The sequence below is a fragment of the Phoca vitulina genome, unplaced genomic scaffold, assembly GCF_004348235.1.
Source record: "Phoca vitulina isolate PV1807 unplaced genomic scaffold, GSC_HSeal_1.0 scaffold4, whole genome shotgun sequence".
Lineage (NCBI taxonomy): Eukaryota > Metazoa > Chordata > Mammalia > Carnivora > Phocidae > Phoca > Phoca vitulina.
Genome location: NW_022589707.1, coordinates 26,091,052 through 26,110,236, shown reverse-complemented (window position 1 = coordinate 26,110,236; position 19,185 = coordinate 26,091,052). Strand labels below are relative to the sequence as shown.

Here is a 19,185-nt window from a genome sequence, read left to right as displayed (position 1 = left end):
CCATTTACATGGCAGGAAGCCAGATAAACATTACAATCAAGCAATATGGAGCTTACTTTGTTTCAGCCATGTGAGGTCTTCAAACAGGCAGCAATGAAAATTCAATGTTAATCTGAAAATTGGGTATTTAGTGACTTGTACACTGGCAAATGAATATTATCCTATATTCAACATAAGCAAAGCCATGTAAGTAAAACAAACACGAAAAGAAGCCCTTTGTTTTGAAATGCTACTTCAATTTGAAATGTGACTGATGTGTAATCTTCTATCTATAAATCTAAATACAAAAATAAAATTGGAAAGATTCTCATCAGATAGACTTTTAGCACCAAGCTTGATGCAATTTGTTTCTAGATTAAATTTGTAAAGACAGTGGCTAAAAAAAGAGTTATTCAATTCGCATGTCAGAAAAGGATAGCACATATCAGATTTTTTTGAATGAAATAAATTATATATGCATGTATATTATGTATACTTTCTGAAGTGAGAGTTGTCGTGCTGAATAAATAATAAAAATGATGGTTAGAACTAACTTCTTTGGTATGACATAAAACATCCTGACAGTATTTAAAATCCCAAGGTTTTTCACATTGTTGTTATTCATTGGAGAAATTCATTATATACATTCCATATGTTAGAAGGAATTTTCCAAATACTCAAGGAGATATAACCATGGTCTTTTACAGAGGCAAATAAACTTATTTCACAAAAGAAAAATTTTAACATTCCACTTACTTCTGGTCATCTAATTTATGCCTAAAAAAAAAAAGAGGTCTAAGTCTGAGTTTAATGGAAGCTAAAATATAGAAATAAAGGCAAGAGTGTTGTTATTTTCATAGAACTAGACAAGTATCCAGAGCAAGATTTACTGATCACAAACAGCACGAGGACTAATGAAATATGAACCAATGACTTTTAGCTCAAACTTCCATCAGTAATCTTTCCAAAAAGCTCCTTAAATAGATTTTTTTAACCCTTCAAATAGGGTCAATCTAAAGTTTAGATATAGAAAATATCTTGTTAGGTCTTTTGAAGCCACTGGTTTTCTAAATCAAAAGAAAGTTAAAATAAATGTTTGGAAAATTTCTCCTAGGACATTTATCCCGGCTAGGCTAATAAAAGAAGGGATCTGGGCTTCTATTCTACCTGGCTTGCCCATTCTTGTGGACTGACACACTCAAAACATTAGAGAAAGTTTTAAGCCAGCTGACTAATGAATGCCATTTCAAAGCTAATAGTCTAAACTTATGGGTTATTTTATTTGGTTGTGGGGTGTGTGGGGCATACATTTCCAAAGGAATATCAAATTTAACTTTAATGACTTACCCAGGGAAAAGAATCCTGGTCATCAAAACATGATAAACATGGAAAGTCTCTGCTAATAATAAAGGTGAAATAGAAAAGATGACAGTCATTTATGATAGAATGGGAAATAGCTTTATACAGGGATATAACTCTTTTTAAGAATACATATACATGTTTTCCTATAAACATTAGGAAGGTTTTGCTGATTTTTTTGACCACAGACTTTTGCCTGCAGGTGTATTTTATGAAATTCATTTCAACAACAGTTACTAAGAGTCTCCTACTGAGTATAGCAGGAGATATGCAGATGAACAAGTTTATGCCCTCAGGAAGCTTACAATGTAAAAGGCAGATAGGAAGGTGTATTTCCAAGAAGAATAAAATAAGTATCATTAGAAAGGTACAAATAATGTGTTACAAACTTTAATGGAGAAAACAGTTGAGTTTCTTGGGAGAATCAGGAAAGGCCACTTGAGGAAGGAAATATTCAACATGGGCCTTGGTGGATGAGTAGGATTTTGGCAACTGGAGTCTGGTGACATGGTGACATGAGGAAGGGAGGGCGGTAGCGGTGGAAGGATTCCAGGTAACAGAAACGAGACATAGGACATGTAAAAGTCTAAAACATATTCAGTAGTATAGAGTAGAATGTAGAGGGCCAAGTAATAGAATATAAATTTGGATAGACAGCTCAGGGTAAATACTGTCCTTTGCTTAGCTTGCAATAGGTGCATTAAAAGTGTTGGGTACAAACTCCTGAGATTGGATTTGATTTTAAGAACTTGTTCCATATAGCTTTATTACTAAGAGTACTCATTCAACACTTGTGATAGCTATGCCATATAATTGTACATTAAATGCTCCAAATGCTCTACTAATTTGAAATGATCATAACCATATTAAAACCTCACTTATATTCATCAAATGAAAACCACATTGGCTGGGTAGCATCTGTGACCTTTCTCTCTTTGAATATGACAAACATAAGAACTTCAGAATCTATAAATGTTACCCACGGGTCTCTTCTAACGAACTATTCTCCCAGAGATGTTAATGAAAACCAGTATTAACTGATTTAAATTTCACTTCCTCTCTGTGTCCCTGGCCTTCTTGTAACAGAGGTAGTAATTAGTATTGAAATTAATCAATGCAAGATGAGTTTTAGAGCCAAGTGTAATATGAATTATTGTTTTATATCCTGGAAATATAAATCCATAGGTTAAGTGACCCACCCAAAGTTTTCAGAGCTAAAGATGAAATAGATCATATTCAAAGCAAGGAAGAAAAATTACTGAATTTACCAAAAAGGTTATTTCTTCTTTCTACTGATTTGTCAAAGATCATTTACTAAATTAAGACCTCCTGACTTATTTAGAACAATTAGGACAAATATATTTGAGACTATTTCCCTCACTTACTTTTCTTTGTGCACACAGGCCTCTTTGTTGATCCTCAAAGACGCTAAGATACCTGACATGGTCTACCTCATATATATGTGTATATTTCATGTACGTGTGAAAAAATTAAAAGATAAATCCTGCAAGTTTAGCATCTCAATTCTGGCGTCCCACAAGAAAGAGCAGAGAAAATGAATAGGAGGGGAAAAAATCAGATTTAAAGTAATATCAAACTTTTTGAGAACAAGAGGGGGGACTAGAACATAACAGATCTTTGTCTTTCAACCTGGAATTCTATATTCACACAGACCATCAATGAAGTAATAAGGGTAAAATAAAAACACATTTAGACTTACAGGGTCTCAAAAATTCTCATCACATGTACCCTTTTAGGGAGTTACAGGAGGAAGTGTTCTACCAAAAATGAAAGAATAAACTGAGAAAACGGAAAACAGGGGACCTAAGAAAACAGGTGAGAGGTGACAAAAATGCCAGTTATCCAGCTTCTGACCTCTTGTCTCACACCTCAGATGTGGCCTGGCCTAATCCCTCAGTCCTGACACTAGTGCTGCTTCTTAATTTTTATCTCCATCTTCTCCTCAACCTTAATTCAGATAGCCTGACTTTGTTATTGTCACCAAGTAAAACTTTCATTTGTGCTGTCCTGGCCTGTAAGACCTTATGCTGTATCCAGTCTCTCAGGGGTGGGCTTCTGTTGGAGATCCTTCAGCCCAGTAACCAAGTCCCAGATAAGGCTCATGGGACTTGACTCGTATGACCGCAAAAGGCTTTGAAGCAATTGTGGTTAGCTCCCCTCCAGAAGGATTATGGAGAGCTTCAAAAACCAAACCCTTGCTACAGTTTTAGAATATTGCCAAAATTAGGGATCCTTCTTGGGCCAGGTTTCATTTCACTTCTGTTAATTATAGTGAGAAAGTAATTTCAAGACCCCAAGAGACAAAACAGAGGCTGATGTGATCTTGTCTGTCTGAAGAGTCCAGGAACCCTTGCAGGCATGTCTCATTTGGCCTTAGTAACAAAAGAGCTTCTCACCACCTACAGCCAAGGGCCATGGCCATAATCAACAGGTGTTTCCACCCAGGACAGGTATACTGAGTCCTGGGTGACATCCAGGCACAACTCTCCTCCTCCAGGCCCATGAGAATAGCTTTTTTGTTGCCCTCCAACCACATGGTTCACTTCATTTGTCACAGGTTTAGTGGACACACCCAATCCCAAATTTTTTGCCTCATTTGAGGCACTAAGTGGTGGATACTTTTCAAATATCTAATAGAAAATAACTAGCAAGCATGTTATCTGGACAAAGAGAAAATTGTCACAAGAATTTTGCATATATTTCATGACTCTCCCTTTGTGTAGTATGCATAGTATATTCTTTGGGAAGGAGACATGATCTCAGCTTGACTTCCTTAAGAATAATAGACACTGTCACAGTTTGCTAATCCCATTTGTTTCCCAGGAGAAGAGAAAGATTACTAATTACACAGCATGGGTCGAGGGTCATCAGGCCCGTAAAGTGGGTTGCATGTGAAGGCTCTGTGCTCAGAGCACAATCTCCAACTCCTGCTATACCAGCAGAGCGGTATACAGAAGACACAGCCCAATTTCCAGACTCACTTTTGAACTTCCAAAACTTTGTAAATACATAGATATCAAGGATTTTAGGCAAATGGATTGAAAGGGTGTTATTTCTGATACCTTGCCTAACCAAGCAATTGTAAAGTTGGGTTATCCTGCATTTGTAGCAAGACAGCCCCTTTGAATATACAACACCCTAAGAGATGTAAGACTTCCTACCTCCCCCTGCCCTCAGTGATAGCTTTTCTCATTTTCTTTGCCTTAATGCTTTTCCACAAGTAGGAGACAGAAACACACACACACACACGCACACATTAATATATCATTGGGTTATGCTGCAAACAAAACAAGCTAATTGTAATACAGTGAGAGATGTGCTAACCTAGGAGCATGAAGTGCCACTAGAAAACAAATGAAGCAACCTGTCAGCCTGTCCAGGGTGTGGGACAGGGTGGGGTGGGAGAGGGCCAGTCATGGAAGCCTTCCAAAATTAGATTGGGACCTTGAAGGTTGAGTCAAATTTTGCCATGCAACTATAAGAAAGAACGATATGCCCACTGAAGGAATAAGCAATGCCAATACCATTGCCTTTGCTGGCCAGGCTGCCAAAACTGCCCTTTTTAAAACCATTCTTTTCTTGGAGTAAGAGACACCCATGTTCTCCTTTGCTGGCTTTAGAAGAAAGACAAAAAGAAGAACAAAAACAAGAAAGTACTCCCCAGAGCATACACCTTTCTAGGTCAAGCCTCATTTCCCAATGCTGACAACAAAGTCAGTATCTCTTCATTACCATCCTTGGAGTTAAACTCCACCTTTTTTCCAGGACAGAAGAGGAGAAGAGCAACCCAAATGCTTATTCTGGAGTTCTGGAGAGTACCTCCCACTCGCTTCTGTTCCTGACCTGCTCATGACAGGCTCCTCATTGAGCCAATAGCATCAGGAAACTCTGTTCCACAGCTACTCTTTCAACAAGAGCCTACATCCCACACACTTCACCCCAAGAATGGCTCCACCTGTCAGTGGGAGGAAAACCTTTTAATCCTGCCACAATCTGCCCTGGTCTGCTTTCCAAGGCACTTGAGATCTTTTATGCATGGATCTCTCTGGCCCAAATAGTTCTAGAACACTAGATTTTATTAAAATGTTCACATACTAGTAATAATGATGATTTCTTTCAACAGCATAAAAACCACATATTGAATTTTCTTGAAATTCCTCTTAGCTATCCTGGCAATTTCTCCCATTTAGACACATCAAGATCATCATTCTGCACCAGTAATCACTATCAGGAAGTCGGGGTGGGGGGGGGGGAAGACTCTCAAAATGAAAACAATTTCAAGTGATAAAAGTTTTGAGCATAAAATGTAGGGTTTTTAAGGCGCTCTGTCTGAAAATACACTTTAGTTATAGCTTTAAAAAATTCAATCAGAGAAGCAGAACCACTAGGAGTGATATAGAAGAAGAAATTTATGATATGACTTAGTACTTACACAATGGTGGGAAGATAAAGATCCAAAAACTGTTGTTGAAGGCAAGGGGAAAGTTCCAAATGAGTCAGAACTTGTAGGGAGCTCTGGAAGCCAGCATGTGGGGCCACGAAGTCTATGGAAGGTTGTTGGCTCTTCATGGCTACCACCTCTGAGTTGTCAGCAAAGTGTCTGATGGAAACCTGGAGTCACCTTTGGTAAGGCCAGCATCGAGAAGGGGGGAAGAGCAAACAAACGCCCCCAGCAGCACCCCTGCATCCAATATGATAACCTTCAGAATATAATAACGGCTGCTTCTCTTCTGCCTCCCAGAACACACACAGCTTTCCCATGGTCCAACTCCAATCTGAAATTACATGGAGAAGGAGAATCTGAAAAACGTAGTTCTCAACATAACCAAGTAGATAATAATCTGGCATACTGGTATTTTGACTTAACTACCAGACTCATTGTGTGGGCATACGTAAAAACTCCACCTCAAATTCAGTAAATCCAAGATGAATGTATCATTGTGTGTCAGACTTCCATTAAACAACCAAAACCAAATAAAACAAAAAGCAACCTTTCTGAGTATCACTCAATTTCTATCACCCCTAAGTGGTCCTATATGTTCCATACCCTAGACATCTATCAAACTTTCCTCCCTGTTCTGCATCCGGGCGGTCCCTGCCTTATGACATTGCTTGCCGGCATTAAAGAAATAGCCTTCCCTTGTGCCATCCTGCCTCTAATCTAATGCTGCTCCAAACCCTCTGTTAAACCAGAGTGATCTTTTTAAAATGTAAAATTCTAAAATTTTACTTAAAATGCTTTAGTGACTCCTTATCACCTATCATACAGATTTTCTTTCTCAGTGTAGTATACAGGATCCCTCATATTCTGATCCTCATCTACTTTGTTAGCTTCAATTTCCTGCCCTACCCCCAAATACACTGTGCCCCCAACTGTTCTGAACTACTTATAGAACACCGAATATAAAATTATTTCATGCTTCTGTGCTTGCTCCCTCTACTAAGAATTCATTTCCTCACCTCAATCCCCTTATAAATACAGTTGTCCTGCAAACTCCTGCTCATCCTTTCAGATACAGCTCAAATGTGGCCTCCCTTGTGGTGTCTTCTATGTTTCCTCACCTCCTCCTGATCCCCAAAGTTAGTCCGTGACCCTCTCCTAACAGTGTTCAGAACTTGCCTCATTGTACTGGTTTTGCTGATTTACATGCTAGTTTTTCATGCTGGACTATGAATTCCTCAATGATAAAGACTAACTCTCATTCATCTTTGTAGCCTCAGACACTAACACTTCCCTGGCACAAGGTAGGGGCTCAATAAACATTTGGTTAAGAAATTAATTGATGGATTACAAGACCTGACATGTTTAAATATTTTATTCCATATTTATAACTGCTTCCATACAAATTATAATTCCCATAAGATATAGGTTTATATTTATAAAGAACTGATTAATCTGGAGGTAATTCAATAAATGTAGATGGCCAAATATTGAAATTCAGTCTAAATCTTGAAACGGCCCTAAATCATATGACCTCATTGACCAGATTAATAAGATCTCAATTTCTAAATCTCAATTTCAATGGTGCTGTTTAAACATGGTCTTGACCTGCCATAGGAACATAGAACAACAAAGGAAACATCTGGTTTTTCTTAACTTTGGGGTGACAAATCCATTTGTTAACAGTAGCAATGGGAGAGCCAGCAGTACTTGATAACAGCTCTAACATGGGGAGCCTGGGCCAAAACAGATGGCCCAGTCACTTCAGGGAAAGCTCTAAAAAGATGTCTTTTCTAATTCAGGTTACACACTCCTTGAGAGTTCCTTCAACATAAGCATAAAGTGTGCAGATGATTTTATTGGCTCTGACAGTTCTGTCAGAGGTTAGTTTGCAATTGCCTCTTGGGGACAGTTTGGTTGGATTTTTTCAGAGTAAGTAAAGGCAGGAATGTTTATAGTAGATCAACAAACTGGAAGTCCAAAGCATTTTGCATCACCACTGACTTTCTGAACATGACCCTTGACTGGTCACAATTTGTCAGCCATCTTAGTTTTTTAAACTGTTCATTGGCAAACCAAGGTTAATCCAGAGTTACTGCCATTTCTTCTGTGTACATATATCAATAGTAATTATGTTTAAACACTGAAGTTGTTAGACAAAACGTTGAAATCTGGCCAACACAAAAGTGTTGGAACCATCTTTGTTATACCTCAGAATACATTAGTTACCTGTAATAATTACAGTGATTCTAATCAAACCATTCATTCTATCAATGCTGCTAAGACCTATATATTCCCTCTTAAACCGTTAAATTTTGTAGCCATTTCTAAAGTGCCTAATTTACTTTTGGACTCACCAAACATACCATCCTTAAGTTGATTATTAAATCAACAAATCATTGAAATAGAAAAAAGAATTTTATCATATTTGGATATAATACAACAAGACAATAGTTAATAAGAACCAAGAACCACACAATGGAGTACTTTCTTTTTAATTTAGTGTCCCTTCATGTACAATACAACTAGTAAATTGTTTGATATATTTGCTTCAAATGGACTAGTTCCAGTAAAATTTTGTTTAATACTTAATTTTTTAAATCATTTCATTAGACTTTGGACTGTTTTTATAGCTGAAGAAACTGATGCACAGGGGTTAAGTGCCAAAGCAATCATCTAGTGGTAAAATCTAGAATTGTAGTAATTGCACAAACACATATACTCACATATGCATTTTTAAAGGGCTATCCATAAAGAAATGCTGATCAATGAAGGAAAAGTGTTTATTTTTTTAGTGCATTATTTCCCAAGCAGGGCTAATCCATTTTTATTAGTGCCAAACGGTTTAAATTGAGAGGAAATGGATAAGCTAGTTAAGAAATAATGCTATACTATGCTATATAAAAATGAAAGATTTTCCCCATTTTCTTTACCAAAATGCCTTTTTTCCCCCACCAATTTACCATAAGGTAAAAGAAAAGGGAAAAAGGAAAGAAAAATTAACACAACTTCAAGGAGGAAAGTATTGATAGCAGACAGAATTTTCAGAGCCTTCTGGGACTTTTTAAAAGTCTTTGCCTTTACTTTTCATCTTCAGAGAAGACAATGACTCTCCAAAATACCTTTTAAAACTCCTGACTCTCTGTCATCTGCTGCTTCCCTTTCTCTCTCACATTCCTGATGTCCCCAAAGGAAGGCTGAAGAGTTGTGAAAACAGAGACATTGGGGAAAGAGCATTACAGTTCCTTTTCACACTCAGGAGGTCTCAGTCCTGTACCTACAGCCCAGACCCTAGGCCACCCTGACTGCTTGGGATCCTTGCCTCACCCAGCCTGTGCAGCACTTTATAGATGGACAACATAGGTGGTACCAGCACCTTTCTTCTGCATGGCAATATTCAGTCCTTAAGGGTCAAGCAAACAGAGGGGTGGCTATACCTTAAGTTGCAGCTGATTTTGTGTACAGAGAAGAAAGGAAAATAAGAAGAAGCTTTAAGTTCTGCTGGTCCATGTTAAATGACTACATCATTCACCAGAGGACCAGGAACAATTTATAATAGTTGCAATGGGAAGTGCAAGAGTTCTGCAAAGAGATAGACTTAGGTCGTGGTATGACCCTGGATAAGTTACTTGATCTCTCTGAGCCTCATTTCCCTGGATGTAATCTGAGAAGGATGATTCCTATCCTGGAGTTTTGTTATGAGAACATAAGTAGAACTCAAACAGATGACTGATGATACATGGTAGATATTTAACAAAGGAGAGCTAAATACATTATGCCTTTGCCTGATTTTAGGAGAGGGGGCAATAAGCTGGATGTGAAAATGAGCCAAATCACTAATGAAACTGCAGCACCCTGTTGGAGATGGCAATTTTTTTTAGTTTTTCTGCGTCCAGTTTCATAGGCTTCTGAGTAAAATCATGCTACTTATAGCTTCAAGAGCCTAGCAGTCATGTACTTGTCCTCAATATTGAATATGCTTAGTCATATTCTTAGATAACATCGCATGTTTTATTTTTAGAGAGCCCAGCCACAAACAAATGACCAAATTAACATAAAAGCAGTTAATATGGAAAGTGCCCTGTTCTAACTCTTCATATCTGGCTTTCCTTTCTTTAAGGCAAGGTTTCCCAAAGTGTGTTCCCTATTATTAATTTTACAGAAGATTGTTACTGAAGATGTTAAGAAGAAAAAAATCATGTTTTTATTTTTGTTTTGTTCTGCTGTGGTTTTCCACGTGAGTTTTCAGAATATTCAAAATTCTATTATACATTCTATTGTAATGAATATTTAGAGGTCTCTCTAAAAAGGTAAGAGGAGTCCTACATCCCCCAATTGTATTTGCCCACAAAAATGAGTTGAAGAACTGTCACCTGAATTTTTTGTCCTTTTGTGGAGACATTTTCCATAGGCACAATAATAGGGGCAATGGGGCTGGGGAAGGAGGGAGAGCAGAGAGAGTGAATCCAAGAATTAATACTCTAAAACAGGAGTCACAAATCCTAATGCCTACAGGAGAAAGTGACATCAAGATCAGAGGTAGGCTGGATGCATTACAAGAGAAGATGGTAAGATGATGGCAAACTGCAGAACGTATGTTCTGTCTACCACAATTCAAATTATTACAATATATTCTCTGGGCCTGTTGTATGTTTGTGATTCCTGCCCTCCACTGTTTGCCAGCGTGAAGCCCCTGTTCTACAAAGATCGCTTTCATTTTTGTTTCAAATATAATACCAGTGAATAAACTTAAAAAGTACCCTTTAAGATCCAAATTTTAACATTTACAGGGAGAGCAGAAAGGATGTGACATATTTAGAGGACACCACCCCCTTCCTCTGTCTTGACAATGGTTACCATTAGGCCTATCTCAGGGTTAAGGGATGGGGTTCTGCTTACAGCTTAGTACTGTGTTATCCACAAATATGTGGTAAGAATAGCTCATGCCTTTTGAGCACTTATATTTCACCAGACACTGTTCCATGTACTTTACTTATAGCTCCTCATTTCATCCTCACAGTAACCCTATTATTATCCTCATTTTGCAGATAAGGCACAGTTTAAGCCACCAGCCCATAGTTACACAGCTAGCAAGCAGCAGACCCAGGATTGAAATCCCAGCTGTCTGGTTCTAAAATCCACACTTTTTTTTCTTTCTTTCCTATTAAGTAGGCTCCACTCGAACTCATGACTCCAAGATCAAGAGTCACATGCTCTACCAACTGAGCCAGCCAGGCGCCCCCTAAAAGCACACTCTTAACCACTATTCTAAACTCAGTCTTGGAGATGTCTTGCTCCCCATTTGAGGGGTATATCAGTTTTGAATGCTTTGGGCTGCAGGTAACAGAAATCCTGGCTAACAGTGTCTGGAACAAGTATTTTTCCACAAAATAAGACATCTGGAAGCAGGGGTCTACTGGCATTGGTGCTGTAGCTCAGCAACGTCAGATCCAACTTCTCTCCTCATGGTCACAAGATGGCTAGCTCTCTGCTGGGCATTATATATGAAATCAAGAAAGCAGGAAGTAGGAAGGTGTGGTACCAGCTTAGATCTCTTTAATCAGGAAACTAAACTCTTTCCCAGAAGTCCCCAACAGACTTTAGCTTAACTTTGTTGCCAGAATGACATCACAGGGCCATGTTTGGCTGCAAAGGAGTCTGGGAAAGCAAGTATTTCTCTTCTCTAGCCCCAAGACTGGAGGCAGGCAAAGGAATATTTGGTTGACAACAGGTGCTGGCTTAGCCAGCCAACAGTCTGGGCCACAGGAGTTTGGTTTGGTTAGGAAAATACCAAAAGAACTTCATCATACAGTGTGTCAACCATGCCATGACCCAAGGCAAGTTAAACAGTAACAATTAAAGTTGGCCACAAAACCAAAACTAAACTGTAGAACTCCTATTGCCTTTTTAAAGTGTCTGCCTCTATCCATTTCCAAATATGTGAAATGATGTCTCACCCTTTCCCTGATCAAACCTATCTGTATAGTATGTAAAAACTCATTATTTGATATTCACACACTCAGATACTTTTATTATGCTATTCCTAGTTACGTTATTTTTATAAAACGTTATCTCTTTACTCATGGTTAATAAATCAAAATGACAATTTTTAATACAGTTTCAAAATTGGATTGAAATTTGTCAGAAACTAGAAACTAGAAACTTCAGTGCTGAAAACACATAATACATTATTTGGATTTATAATCTACTTTCCAGTTGTACTGGCTTACTGGGTCTTTCTACTACTTTAATTGTAAGTTTTTTTTCTTTTATGTTTTTATCATGGCACACAAACTCAGAAAACCTGTTAAGGCAACTATATAATGCAATCTAAATATCCAGTTAACATATTGCTATGGAAACCAGGAAACAGAAACAGCACTCTAGTCATTCCTCTGGACAACTATGGTTAATTGTATGTGTGAATGTGAGTGTGTGTGTGAATTCATTAGTTTATGCACCTTTAATTGGAAGTTGGTACTGAACCCCAAATCTATAACTGATCTGTCCATAAATAGGACCAGTGTGGTTCAACCTATAAATCAGCATTTAATAACCATGTAACCAATACGGTTAGATAACCAATAACCATAGCCATTGTTAAATTATGCCATGTGATATCAGGAAACTTTCAGCAGGGCTGCGTTGTTTATTTAGCCTTGCTAGGCTTCGGCCTTTTTGCATGGTATGAAGAACACCTGACTGGGATTTGAGAGCTGGGTTCTAACCTCACCTCTTTTACCAACCAGCTGTGTGATCCTCTTAGGAACTCTTAGGCACTCAGGTTCCTCATCTGCAAAATAGTTCAATGCAGAGCTCTAGTATTATGTAATAGGAAAGTTCCTTTCCCATAAAATTGGGGAATCATGAGGTAATCACTTTTGAGGATTGAAATTGCTCTGTGTAGTCCCTGAGAAAGTGCCTGACACATAGTAAGCTCTCAGGAAAAGGACAACTATTCTTATTATACTTTTCTATTTTTCATTCTGTAGTAAATAATTCCTGAACCTGCACAGTAAATGTTGTTTTGTCCCATGACTCAATAACAGATACCATGGTCTGACAAGCCCTTATGCAAGTCAGAAAGGAGAATGCTAAGACCTAACAGGCAATGCTGTTCCTTAGATTCTGTCACCTTTGAGGGTTCATTTTCTCTCGAAAGTTAATGTCAATTTTGATAGACATGGCGAAGTATAAAAAAGTTATCCTAACACAATCCCAATACAATTCACTAGGCTCCCACAACCTTTTATTTTTAATCATAGGATTTCAACATTCAAGAATTAAACTTTTGTTCTGTTTTGCTTGTTCATTGCTGTTTGCCTAGTTATTTAATCAGCCTGTTTCCTGCTATAAAAAAAAAAAAAAAGGTGAAAGAAGCTGAAGTTTCCTCAGGGCTAACCTCCTGTGTTGTTCTTCCTTCCAGAAATCTGAGTTATAGTAGGGGATAATCGTTGCATAATGAAATCATTGGGACAATTCTCCATCCACTCCTACCTCCGTCTCTGACAATGAATTCCTTGTCTCTGTGGTGTCCAACTCTCTAGCCCGCTCGGTGCCCAGCGGCTAACAGAGCGGTGGGAGAGACTGGGAACTGGGCGTCGCGCTTTTCCCGCCGGCGGCGCGCGGGGGTGCGCGGAGTGTGCGCGGAGTGTGCGCGGAGTGGGCGCCCCTGGCGTTCTGGCGCCTGTTGACGCTCGCCGCGCGAGCGCCAGGAGGGGGAGACTCGGACTCGCTTATCCCCAGCTGTGCTCACTTCAAACTGCCCGGGCTGGGGGAGTTGAGAGCGCGCAGACAGGACGAGAAAACTTCTCCACCTAGAAAGTTTCACCTTGGCCGGGGCAGGGGAGGGGCGGGAGGAAACGCGACCCCCGCGGGGACTGGCGCGGCGCGCGGGCGGCAGGAAGGGCGGGGGCCGATTTCCCCCTTTGGGTGGTTCCAGTCCCCACCTCAGCGGTCCTAGGACCGGCGGGCGAGGCTGACGACCCCGCGCGAGACAGACGGACACGTGCTGGGGAGGGCAGGCGGGCGAGCGCCTCGGTCGGGTCGCCCGGCCGTGCTTCCCGCCTGGACGCGCCCGGGGCGGCCACGGGCCGCGCGCGCCGATGCCCGGCTGAGTCACCCGCCGGGTAGGGCGCGGGTGAGAAGGGGCGGAGGGAGCGCGGCCGGCTGACGGACCCAGCACTCGGCTCGGCCCCGCCGCAGGTGACCCGGACGCTTTCGCCGCCCGGAGCTCCCCGAGCGCTTTGTGACCAGATGCTGAACCCAGCGGAGGGCGCAAGCCAGATGCGGGGCGACAGCTGACTTGCGGCGGCGAGGCGCGGAGCACGCGGGTGGTCTCTGCGCGACTGACTTCTCCGCGGTTCTCGGACACCGCAAGGTAAAGCTACAGCTCGCTTCGGACCCCGCACCCCACCCTTCGGCCCCAGCGTTCTGCTCTTTGTTCCCCTGAGAGACCTGAGAGCTGTTCCAGAGGGCAAGACCAGGGAGGGTGGGCGAGTTAAGGGCTTCAGAAACTGAAGGGATGTGGCCGGGGAGAGGTGTAAACTACAGTAGGGCTTTTCGTTGTAGGGGTTTGCTTCTGACGGCCACCTGTATGACTCAGGAGAGAGAGGGGCGTTGGAGTAAGGGGTGATGTATGACTGTTATGGCCGGGCAAGTTTCAAGACTGTGATCTGACTCAGCCCTTAGAAAAGGGATTTGGTCACCCTATCCCAGGGTGATGCGGCAGGCAAGATTCGAGCCGAGTGGGTTTCCTTGTTCCCAGCCCTGCTTTATCTGTAATACGTGAGGATCTTTCCAAGGGGCAGGTGTTTTTGTGAAGATCTGAATTCTACATTTCTGGCAAATACACAGGGCTTGTGATCCATCATTTTCAATCTTACCTTATCTCTTTGCTGGGGCTGCGTGGAGGACATCTATCTTATTAGGTGAACTAGATTATAACCAGAGGTCGGGCAGTCTAGCTAGTACTAGTATTGACCCAATAATTTAAGCACCAATGAAAGTATTTTCACCGACTATTGCCAATACAGGATTTACTCTAAAGTATGGTTTGCCATTTCATACCTTTTATGTTTTAAAAGAGCCATTTACTAATTTGGCCTTTGGAGAGATTTCCAGTGGCTCATGCATGAATAGTTGCCCAGTATATTTTACCTTATCACAGTTTTACGTTCAGAGGAGCTCTGGGGCGGAATGAAATATTGTCAACTCTCTTAGGCAAAATAATCAGGATACTATAATCGCCAAGTTAAGATGGTCAATGAATATGAGAGGTTGTAAAAACTGACATTAGAGAGAATATAGACTATATGGACCCTCTCCTGAATTTTAAGAACACTGTTCACATTTTGTAGAGTTGGGTGGTTTTTTCTGTCGTTTTCATCAGCCAGACACATGGACATTGCCATGCAAATGGATCCAGAAAAAACATTTTCCTTTATAGCTAAACTATTATAGCTGACTAATGCATTTTTTCTGCATGAAGATGATCTGAAAATGTTGTACATCATGTTTCTCTGTGCTACTGGGACATAAATTGTGTTTTTATGTAAACTGTTAAGTGGTGCTTAGATTATTTACATGTACATAGCTTTCCTTTCTATTTCTAAGCTTATTGGGCTTTGTTTTCGCATGTAAACTTCCATAATAGAACAGAAGTGAGGTGCTGTGGTTCCAATCATACACTGCAAGTCTGTGATGTAGTCAATGTTCATTCTTTTTGAACAGCTGAATAATACCAGTAACACATTACCCCTAAGAAATTTTTGTAGTACCAAAAATGTGTGTGAGTGCCTATAAAATATGCTGTTGTTTTAGAAAACCTGTTCAGGTTTCAAACTTGACTGTGCATAAGCCTATAATTATTAACCTAAATATATTTTGATTTTAACATGATGGACTTTATAGCATATAGAAGATGATCTGCTGAGTACTACGTTTTCAAAGATTGCTTTGTTCTTAATACATCACAGTAAGGGTTAACATTAGATGTGCACTCCATGCCTTCAGAATTAATGGGTGAGGTTTATCTGAATGATAAAGATATACAAGATTAACCACAGCAGGTCAATATGAGAGCTGATAATATTTTCGTGACTTTTAAAACTACAATAAAAAGAAAATGACACTTTTCTAAGCAGGAGAAATACACTTATCTTATAAATTCCTTAAGACTGTACAAGCATATGTCCCACTGTAATCTCAACATTTTAAAAATTTGTCTTAAGGTGAGTTAAACTAAGAAATACATTTCAAGTCAATTTTCTTAGTTGTTGGTTAAAAAAATAATAATTCAAAATAACAGTCTAATTTTCCTTTTACAAATCTATATAATAGCCTCAAATAAACTTTTTCTCAAATGTGGTCATCTCAGAATAAAGTGGATAACTCAAAAGGGCTATTCCTTTCAAGACACACAACTTTCTCTAGGTAACTACACCAGTGCCTATGGCGACACACCCATGAAAAGTAAAGGGCTCCATACACGTACACATTCAGAGCACTTCCCATCTTTCTGCCCCTTCCTCTTCATCCCTTCCCCTTGGTTGGGTCAGAGTTGCTTCCAAACCCTTCTGTGCCCCCATTTTTCCACTCTAATTTCATGGTTTCTTCTTCACTGTCATTAGGCTCACCAGAGCCAGCTATGCTTTCTTTTCCCCATCATCCCTAATATTTTCCTCGGGCTGCTGTGCTTGTTAATGGGATACCAAATTTCCTAACTGTGCTGCCTTAAGGGAAGAAAATATCAAGAAACTCAAGTATCAGGAAATTAACCTCCTTTACCTCACTGGTGTATGTTGAAACTGGTGTCTTTGACATGAGCCCTCAGGGCAGTTTTATCATGGGCTTTGCTCAGTGCAAAAGAAATAGTAACCTCTTAGTAATGAATGATAAATATACTAATGTCAATTCAGGATCACTTTGATTCTCTTTTCTTAACTGGCACTGAGTTGCTGCCAGGCTCACATTTGCCTCACCAAAAATAGCTAAGAACTGTATGTTGAGCATCATATGTGTTTGGTACTAGAGAAATATTTTTTAAAAAGGGAGAAATGAAATCTCTGCCCTTGAAGGGTTTACAATCTAGATATTCAGATAAATAACACATATAAAATAGAACCAAGATCCATAATTATTAAGGGGACATAACATGAAAAGGACAACATTAGAAATCATCCCATTTAAATAATAGAAATTTTTTTTTAAATCTAAAGATTGGAACTTAAAGACCTCTTAAAATTTTCAAGCTGTTTCTGAGCATATCCTCTTTCTGATACTACAACAACCTTACAAAATAGACAAGGCTGATATCAATATTATAACCTTTCCTGCCTATAGGTAAGGAACTGTGTTTGAGCCTAGCCTCCATGCCATCTGGACAGCACCTCTGCCCAGCCATCAATAAAGGTTAACTATTTGAAGCATTTTCTGCTGAAGCATAGTTTGGGATCCTTAGGTTAGTGATAATGATGATTGTAACATTTCTAGTCTCTAGAGTTTTTCTCACCTTCTGTTTCTCCAGTTCTCTTTTTTGTTCTTTCTCTTTTTGTAGTAAAGCATACCAGAAAAAGCCTTCATTCAAATGTGTGAGGCATTCTGCTCCTGTTATCAGATTAAGAGCTGTGAGTAATTTTGTAATCTATCCTACTATCAGAAAGCCCATTCTCAGATATCTCTTCAGCTGTGTTTAACAGTTTAGTATATTCCCCTTGGGATTTGTTTCAATAAAAACATCCAGTAAAATCTTACTACAGATCCTTTGTTTTTCAAGAGACAAAATGAAGAAAGTGTTTTTATAAGCTGTAAAATGTAATTGAGAGAAAAATCACATGTGTGGCATTTGTAGCAGGAGGTGTGAGCTCAGTGGAAAAAAAAAAGTTGACTAATTGCATATCCAGGTATACATATTTCTTCTATGATTGTGTAAATTTGCCCAACTACATTTATGCAGGTTATGCATATTGTTTTTAATTTCTGTAATAAGTTGTATAGCTACAGGGCCCATAGAATACATGTTAAGAGCCAATGGGCCATATAGAGGCTCTCGGCAGGCTTCGTGGGTAGAGCATGTGACTTTTGATCTTGGGTTTGTAAGTTCCAGGCCCACATTGGGTATAGAGATTACTTAAAAATAAATAAAATCTTTAAAAAAAAAAAAAGAGCCTATGGATCATATAAATTATATAATGATCCATAGAATTTGAAAATGTATTTCTTCTGAGGTGCCTGGGTGGCTCAGATGGTTGAGCGTCTGCCTTCGGCTCAAGTCATGATCCCAGGGTCCTGGGATTGAGCTCCACATCGGTCTACTGGCTCAGCAGGGAGCCTACTTCTCCTTCTCCCTCTGTCTCTCCCCCAGCTCATGCTCACTCGCTCTCTCTCTGTACCTCTGTGTCTCAAATGGATAAATAAAATCTTTAAAAAAAAAAAAAGAAAAGAAAATATATTTCTTCTGGGGCACCTGGGTGGCTCAGTCGGTTAAGCATCTACCTTCAGTTCAGGTCATGATCCTGGAGTCCTGGGATCAAGCCCCACATCAGGCTCCCTGCTCAACGGGGAGTCTGCTTCTCCCTTTCCCTCTGCTTCTCCCCCAACTTGTGCTCACGCGCACTCTCCCTCTCTCTCTCAAATAAAATGAATAAAGATCTTTTTTTTTTAAAAGAAAATATATTTCTTCTAATACAACAAAGTATTTTTATGAATATGATCAGGGCAGTTATAAAATGTGGTCAGAGAATCACAAGTTCTAGAGAAAGCCAGGTTCCTATACTCTTAAGAATATGACTGAGGATTTAGTCATTCAGGAGTCATTCAGCTAAATTTATTGAGCACCTACCAGCCATAATTCTAGACTCTGGCAAAGCAGTAGAGAATAAAACAGACTAAGATCTCTAACATTATGATGCTCTGTTCTATATTGAGGAAGGCAAACAATAAATAAAATACATAAATAAAAAGGTGTGTTTGTGAGTGGTGGTAAGAGCTGCAAGGAAGCAAAGTGAGGACCTTCAAGGATAAGAGAGGGTGGAGTGGTAATTGAAAAATTCAGTAGTAGAGTCAGAGAAGGCTTCACTTTTAAAGTGGCCTTTGAACTAGAACCTGAAGGACATAAGAGAATGAGCTGTGTGGATATCTGGAGCAGGACTTCTACTTTGCACCCTCGGGAGAGCCATTCTTATTTTGTTGTCTCTGGAATTGTGCAGTGCACAGCCTGCACGGCTCTACTTGGGAGTCCCTGATTTTTTATGGGAAGTTCCTGGACAGTGCCTGCCATAGTTTACTGCAGTCTCAAAGGTGACAATGAAGGAGTGGCCCACATCCCTTGGTTTATGGTATATGGAAGAAGCAAAACCATGGTATTTTCCTGCATTCACCTGCTC

At 39.8% G+C, this 19,185-nt stretch overlaps 1 protein-coding gene across 3 annotated transcripts in view; it reads left to right on the top strand.

The window, feature by feature from the left end:
* Window positions 1–19,185, top strand: part of MET (MET proto-oncogene, receptor tyrosine kinase) — a 243,581-nt gene that overhangs the window by 115,220 nt on the left and 109,176 nt on the right. For 2 of the 3 annotated variants that reach the window (XM_032401723.1, XM_032401725.1), the window contains exon 1: window positions 13,920–14,180. The exons of the other annotated variant lie outside the window; for it this stretch is intronic. The gene's annotated coding sequence lies outside the window, so the exon portion shown is untranslated. Of the gene's footprint in view, window positions 1–13,919; window positions 14,181–19,185 lie in introns of those variants that run through there. 3 annotated transcript variants of the gene reach the window in all.